Source organism: Paroedura picta, chromosome 3, assembly GCF_049243985.1.
Source record: "Paroedura picta isolate Pp20150507F chromosome 3, Ppicta_v3.0, whole genome shotgun sequence".
NCBI classification, from domain to species: Eukaryota; Metazoa; Chordata; class Lepidosauria; order Squamata; family Gekkonidae; genus Paroedura; species Paroedura picta.
Window position 1 is genome coordinate 55372556 of NC_135371.1, and position 8003 is coordinate 55380558.

The 8003-nt window shown below is 43.8% G+C and overlaps 1 pseudogene; it reads left to right on the plus strand.

Annotated features, from left to right (window-relative positions):
* The first annotated feature begins 470 nt into the window (after window positions 1-470).
* On the plus strand, window positions 471-565 carry LOC143834599 (U6 spliceosomal RNA; annotated as a pseudogene).
* The last annotated feature ends 7438 nt before the right edge of the window (window positions 566-8003 follow it).

Below are 8003 nucleotides of genomic sequence, written 5' to 3' on the forward strand. Positions count from 1 at the left end.
CCGGCGACACGTGGTTGTCTCCGTTCTCATTATTTGCATCTGTTTTCTTGGGGGAGGGGAGGCAGGGTGCCTGTTGCCAGCAGGAGAAAAACCTGGATGTCAGCTTCTATTCCCTCTCAGCTCAACAGTCCTGCCTGCCTCCTAGCTAGTACAAGCAAAAGCAAAATATTTCCCTTTGTTTAGGAAGGGGATCAAAAATAAAACAGCCAGTTCAATGATGCTATTAGATGCCCAAGCATGTGGAATATTTTGTACAGGACTGGTCTGGGGAAGGATATCATGCAGTAGAAAAGGTACAGAATGAACTTGAGGAGCTGTGAACTCAATGGACTTGAGGAGCTGTGGCAGCACTCGCAGAGGCATCGGTGGCCTTTTAATACAACAACAACAACAACAAGCCTTTAATAGCATATAAAAGTACAATATAAGAAGGGAAAATGCAAAAGGATCCACTGCTAGTGAAAACAAAGGCTCGCTTCGGCAGCACATATACTAAAATTGGAACGATACAGAGAAGATTAGCATGGCCCCTGCGCCTTTTGATTTAGAAAAATATGACTAATAAGGGGACACAATGAAAACCCAGGAGAAAAGTAGGAAAGGAACGTTTTACTCTCTGTGTCATACTATTAGAGTTCAGGATCAGCCAGTGAAGTGGATGGTAGTAGATTCAGGACAAATGAAAGGAAATACTTCTTCCCTTCACCTATAATGATCATATTGTCTGCCTCAAGAGGTAGTTTAGCAATGATCATAGGTGGCTTTTCAGACAAGTTCCTGGAAAACCTCAAACTATAATTGTCAAAAGAGTGCCTACTCAGCAGGATGTGTACAAATGCCAGTCCAGAAGGTGCAGGGCAGAAAACGCAGGAATGTCTTCGTACTCTCTGTCCTATAGGCTTCCTGGAAGTGACTAGCTAGCCTCCACTGAAACAGGATGCTAGACTGGACAGCCTTTGGGCTTAGTCAGCAAGGCTGTTTTGTGGGATTAGACATCTAGACCCCTGTGGATTTTCTCAGTATGACTGGCGTGATCAGAGCATGCAAAATATGCTCTCCTAGCTTATCTAATACTCATTGGCTGGGAAGATCCAGAATACCTCTCTCTGTTATCACCTTCCCTGAAACTTAGTTTTATGCTGGCATGTTTATATGCACTACCAACTGCTGTAACTAAGGGAGGGTGTTTAAAAGTTCCCTTTGCTGAGAGGGTCTGCTCTTGCACTTTAAAATATCCAGAGTCTGTGAAATATGTCCGGCTACACTGAGCGACATACCCTCCTCAGAGACCACATTATAAAGCCTCTGATGAGAGAAGCAGGCACCTGTAATCCCTCAACGCTGCTTCAACATCTATTGAGCAACCAAAATCCCCAAATAATTGAAGCCATTGCCAGATTTTTCTACGTAACCTTGTTCAAATATGCTAAAAATTTATAGTAAATTTGAGCTTCAATGATTTTAGCATGTTTTTTAACACATACTTCTACACATCTATGTTCAGTTAATAATGCCAATAAAGGTGTCTTGATTTGATTTGTTTTGACTGGTGTGTTCACTGGGAGGAGGAAACTGGGCTCAGATAAACATCCATAGGGGACTACTTGGGCTGAGTTGGTGGGAACTGACAGGCAGGAAGATGGAGAGGTTGCAGTTCTTGGGATGCAGCAAAAGCCTAACCTGGAGCTCCTGAGGTCTATTGAAAAGGGGCCAATTTCAGATGACCTTCCCACTAATTGGTTCATTGTGTAGGGAGGGAGAGTAGGCACAAGTGTGTGGGCCCCATTTACTACCTCCATGCAATTGCCAACTGATCCACAGGGTGAAACTGGCCCGAAGAAGGGGCTGTGTACGGACACCATTCCTATGATGCTGCTTTGAGTGTTGCTGATCATGGGAAGGAGATGTGAGATCACTGCCTACACATGATCACACCTGGACAACCAGGCAATTGCATGGAGGCATGGGGTAAGGCCAGTATGCTTGTGTCTGCTCTCCCTGTCAGCATAGTTAGTCAAAATGCATCTGTATTGATCTAGGAAGTAGTATCTTTCTGATCAGCAAGCACAGTTCTTTTCAAGCCCAATAATAGAGTTTGCAGTAGTTAGATATTTTCCAGTGGCATGAGAACAATCACAGGATCAACTAATGTTGCCAGGCCCAACCAGGCAGCCAGTGGAAGACCAGACTTTGAGACTCCTTCGGGTAGAGAAAAGTGGCATATAAGGACCAACTCTTCTTCTTCTGCTACCTGAGGGACCGTCTAGAGCCCTATGTCCCTTGCAGGACCTAGCGCTCTGCAGGCAACAACTTGTTGACCATTCCTGGCCCTTGGGATGCTTGCCTGGCCTCGATCAAGGCCAGGGCCTTTTTAGTCCTGGCCCCTACCTGGTGGAATGAGGTCCTGGAGGAGCTGAGAGCCCTCAGAGAGCTTTCTGCCTTCTGGGGGGCCTGCAAAACAGAGCTCTTCCTCCAGGTTTATGGTCAAAGCCATTGCTAGAGCAGATGGGCTGGGTCCCCTTTTCCTCTTGGTGCCTGAACATTTAGTGCCAGACATCTTGGTCTCCCCACCCCCATGCTGCCTTCATAAGGAGTTGTCTGAAATGAGACTATGGGTGCCATCTGTGGTAGTTGTATTATTGTATTGTATTTTAGAATTTGGGGTTTTAATGGGATTTATGTGATTTTATTGTATGTTGTTATATGGATTGTTTATGTAACCTTCTGTGAGCCAGTCTCCGAGAACAGCGGGCTATAAATCCAATTAATAAATAATAATAGACAATAGTATCACACTTTTCTATGGATTGGTCAAAACTCTATGGTAAAACTTGACAGTGGAAAACAGATGTGGCAACAGTTATCCCTAGGAATTGCAAAACAAACAAACAACAAAAAAACCCAACCTCTATGGTTTTATTACAGAGTTCTGTGTAAGCACCCAGCAGTGTGCTGCAAAACAAAATGGAAAAAAATGCACGATGATAAGAAATGTATTTATTTTACAATGTCCCTATGCATTTTGCTGTGTAGGCTTTGTCAGGGGGAATCAGAACATGCACCTGGTTCTGGAACTATCTAGACCTGTTGCTTGCATAATGTGTCCCCCCCCCCGAAGCAGTAACAAGCAACATATTAAAAATATGTTTTTGATATTGGTTATATATGAGGTGCCTGCATAATGCTTTATAGAATCAATCAATCGGTCAGTCAATCAATCAGTCAATCACTCTATCTATCTACCCACCCACCCACCCCTGCCAAAACAGCCTACTACCTAAAAATAGGCAAGACAGGAAATGAGGGAATAGACAGCAGAAGTGGTTTTAACATGTGGTTTTAGATTTAAAAAACAGAAATTGTAGCACATTAAAAACAAAGGTGGCTTTTAAAACCAGCATTTTTTTGTAGTAAGCATTTGACTGATCTTCCATATCTTTCTTTTAAACCTAAAATATTGACAGTGGTGTAATCAAAGTCTTCACATCTTACAACTGGTTTCCTGAGGTTGTCCCTTAGAAACCTATTAAATGTGAATGAGAAACTAAATCCCAGCATCCCTGGGTGCAATTAAAGGTCTGAGTACAAGTCTGTTTTCTACTGAATACCTTCTTCATCTTAAACATAAAGCCGTCATATTGTCCTCTTGGCATCTCCCAGCTTCTAATGTTTTATGGCTGCCTTTTACTTTATTAATTGTATCTGGCTTTGGAACTAGCAATACAACACCTCCATATTCTTAAATTTCTATGTGTTTTAATTCAGCTGCAGCTGTGAAGTGTAACTATTCTACATATATGTTGCATGTTCTGTCAAGAATATATCATTGTATCATGCTACCAGAGAGAGTGTCCAAGATTTTTCACAAGTAACTGCTTGAGGTCTTGAATGCAGCTGTTCCTTTGGACTATCAGATAAGTCAACCAGCATGTAGTTGTGATTGTCACTTTAAGCCAAGTGAATGGTTTCCCAGATGTATATTTGCCTAAGCTCCATTTAGTTGGCCATACCTATGGGCAAAGGATACATTTGGGTTCAGGCTGTGGCTCAGCGGTCATCTGTTCTGCATACATAAGTTCTCCTGGCTCAGCGGTCATCTGTTCTGCATACATAAGTTCTCCTGTTCAATCCCTGGCATCCCTGGATCATGTGAGAGATCTCCATATGAGTCCCCAGAGAACTGCCAATGAGTAGACAATATTGACCTTGATAGACCAGTTTTATTAAGGCAGCTTGTGTTCAAAGAGCTATGTTCAGATGGCAACGGCCAGTCCTGCCTCCGGCCTTATGCTGTCTTTCAGGAATGTACTATTATGCATCAAGAAAAGACTTGTGAACAGAGGAACACGAAGGAGCCTTGGAGCTTATGATTTAACCGTTACCAACATGAGAGCCTTTCATTAATACAGAGTTTTGGTTTAGTATCAGAATTTATTCATTTGGCTTACTGCAAGTAGTCCCGCTCAGGTGCATATTATGAGGGCAGTGTGCATGTGTTATTTTTTTTACCTTATTCATTGCATTTATAGCCTGCCTTTCTGTCACCATTAAAGACAAGATAGGGTGTGCAAGAACTTTGCCAGGCAGGCACTGACCTTGCCCAGACTTGCTTTTCAGCCATATTTTATAGGCATATGCTAGTCTTGCCAAGTTCTTGCTTAGCTGGATGGTGGGAGAAAATCAAGTGCAAACATGGGGGTCAGTGGTTAGGCCCCAATGTACTGATGTCACTCTCTATGTACCCAAAAGCACTAGCAGCGCATCACAGGGTTGCCAGGTCCCTTGATCACTGGCTAAGGTGGGGGGGTATAAGGCTGCCAGCTACAGGTTGGGAAGCTCCTGGAGACTTGTGGGTGAAGTCTGGGAAGGACAGGGACCCCAGTGGGGTACAGCGCTATCGGGCCCGTACTCCAAAGCATCCATTTTCTTCAGGGGAACTAATTTCTGCAGTCTGGAGATGTTTTGTTAATTCCAGGGGGTCCTCACATGGAGGCTGGCATCCCTCGTGCATCTCCAGTAGTTTCCTTAAGCCACCGGCAAGATCCCCCACCTCCCACTTACTAAGTCTCTGTCAGTTGCCAGCCTTTCGCTGGTAACCCTGACATGAGCTTTGATTTTAAAAGTCTGAGGAATGAAATGAATATCAAAGCAGAGGCAATGGGCATTATTTCAGCCTCTCTCCATTTTAATAAACTGAACAGGATTCTAGTGTTCAACAAACAGAGAGTCTCCATTATTCTGTTGACTTTTGAGTAAAATTGAAATAGTCTCCATTTACAACCACTGATCATCCAATCTGGTATACCTCAGACATCCAACACATGAGAAACCTTTTGTACATAGATTTGTCTGTCAAAGCTAAGCCTGTTGTGGAATTGCTAAATACTACACAGGATTCTGTGGAAATGCCGTCAGGTACTCTTTCCCTTTGCATGTGGCCACGCCTGCTGGGCCTAGGTTTTGTTTCAAGTGAACTGACCATGCTGTTTCCAGGACACCCAAGACTTTGATTGAAATGCAAATAATGATCGACAAATTGACTTTCAGGAAAGTCCCCATCTGCTAAATTTAATACTGGTTAATTTCTAAGGAAATCAGAGGAGCCTAGGAGCTATTGGTAGATGAAACAGGGAAAACTGTTTCATCTTAGGAAAATCTGACATTTATAGAGATGAACTGGTGTGATGGAGACTGCTAGGCTGGGAAAATCTCACTGGTCCTGCATAGATATGTTTTACTTCCTGAGGTGAAAATAATCATAGAGAAAGGGGCCATACAGGCCATCTAGTCCAACCCCCTGTTCAATGCATCCTTGATAAGTATCTGTCCAACTCCTGCTTGAAGACTGTCAATGAGGGGGAACTCACCACTTCTTTAGGCAGCTGATTCCACTGCTGAACTACTCTGAATGTGAATTCTCTCTCCCCCCCCCCCCCCCAATATTAGAGGCCAGTGTTCTTAGGCTGCCTAAGGAGGTGGTGAGCTCCCCCTCACTGGCAGACTTCAAGCAAAGGTTGGATGCACACTTTTCTTGAATGCTTTAGGATGCTTTGGGCTGATCCTGCATTGAGCAGGGGGTTGGACTAGATGGCCTCTATGGCCCCTTCCAACTCTATGATTCTATGATTCTATGATTCTAATATCTAGCAATTACTGTTCTACATGTAGTTTAAAGCCGTTCCTGCAGGTCCTATCCTCTGCTGCAAACAGGAACTGCTCCCTACCCTCCTCCAAGTGACAATCTTTCAAATACTTAAAGACAGCAAAGACCTTATCTCTTCAGGCTGAACATTCCCAAGTCCCTTAGCCTTTCCTCATAGGGCTTGGTCCCCAAGGTCCTGGAACATTCCTCTTCCTGTCCTCTGAACCCTCCCAGTTTTGTCCACATTCTTTTTGAAGTGAGGCCTCCAAAACCCCTGTGAGTCACGTCAGCCCATTGGCTGCTCCGTTGTGGCAGGCTCCATATTCCAGAGCTCAGATTGGGCCAGCACCTTTGACACACCTGGGCAGTGTGTGTGAGTTGACAAGGAGATGTTTTCTCTTTGTGTATGTGTAAGTGAGAGACAGCCAAGGAGCTTCCTCTAGAGCAGGGATAGTCAACCTGTGGTCCTACAGATGTTCATGGACTACAATACCCATGAGCCCCTGCCAGCAAACACTGGCAGGAGCTCATGGGAATTGTAGTCGATGGACATCTGGAGGACCACAGGTTGACTACCCCTGCTCTAGAGCCAGTGTAGTGTAGTAGTTAAGAACAGTGGCCTCTAATCTGGAGAACTAGGTTTGATTCCCTACTCCTCCACATGCAGCCAGCTGAGTGACCTTAGGCCAGTCACAGTATTCTTACAGCACTGTTCTCATAGCTCTCTCAGTCCCACCTACCTCACAGAATGTCTGTTGTGGGGAGAGGAGGGGAAAGGTGTGTGTAAGCTGCTTTGGAACTCGACCAGGTAGTGAAAAGTGGGGTATAAAAATCAGCTCTTATTTTAAAGCAGGGGTAGTCAACCTGTAGTCCTCCAGATGTCCATGGACTACAAGACCCTAAATGTTGTTGTTTCTCAGTTTTCCAATGCAGAGTGGAAAAAAACATGCAAGTTGAGTACTTAGTGAATGATTGTTCTTCTTTTACAGCAGATAAGCACAACATAATGTAATTCAAGAGCTAATGTAAGAGGTGTTCATTGACCTTCACACTCACAGTAGCACTGGCTTAATCCTGTCAGAAGAGTTTGTGCTTGTAGTGGAACTACTGTGTAAGTTTCCTAGAGTTTCTGGTTCTCTCAGTGTTTCCATGTAGGAGAAGGTCTCCCTGCTTGGCTTGTATTTGATTTTAGCAGTATGTCACTCTACAACTGAATCATTATCATACATTTCCCCCCCTCATATCATCTGACGTGTTTGGCATTAGTCTCTGATGTAGAAGTAGGTGCCTGTGGATCAGTGGATCCATTCAAATGCCTTTTATTCCATGGCATACTTTCCCTAAAAGTGCTGTGATTCATTGTGCAATGGATCCAGTGCTTTAGTAATCATCACAAGTCTATTTTGTTGAAAGGAAGGCATCCCATTGTGTATATGACCATTCGGGCAGAGAAAACATATGCATAAATGATTATTTGCTTCAGCTGTTAGTCATAAGGTATGCAAAAATAATTGACCTAAGCTGCTATAGAAGATAAAATTTCAAATTCTTCCCAGAATCCTCATGTAACTTAATTCAGCCAAAGAAGATCTGAGAGCCAATGTGTAGTGGTTAAGAGTGGCTCCTTCTAACCTGGAGAACAGGGTTTGGTTTCCCCCCATTCCTCCACATATAGACAGCTGGCTGACCTTGGGCTTGTCATAGTTCTCTCCGAGCTCCCTCGGCTTCACCTACCTCACAAGGTGTCTGTAGAGGGGAAAGGAGGGATAGGCAATTGTAAGCCACTTTGAGACTCCTTTGGGTAGTGAAAAGTGGAGTATAAAAATTAGCTTCTGTTCTTTAGACTGTGTCCAAATTTGAT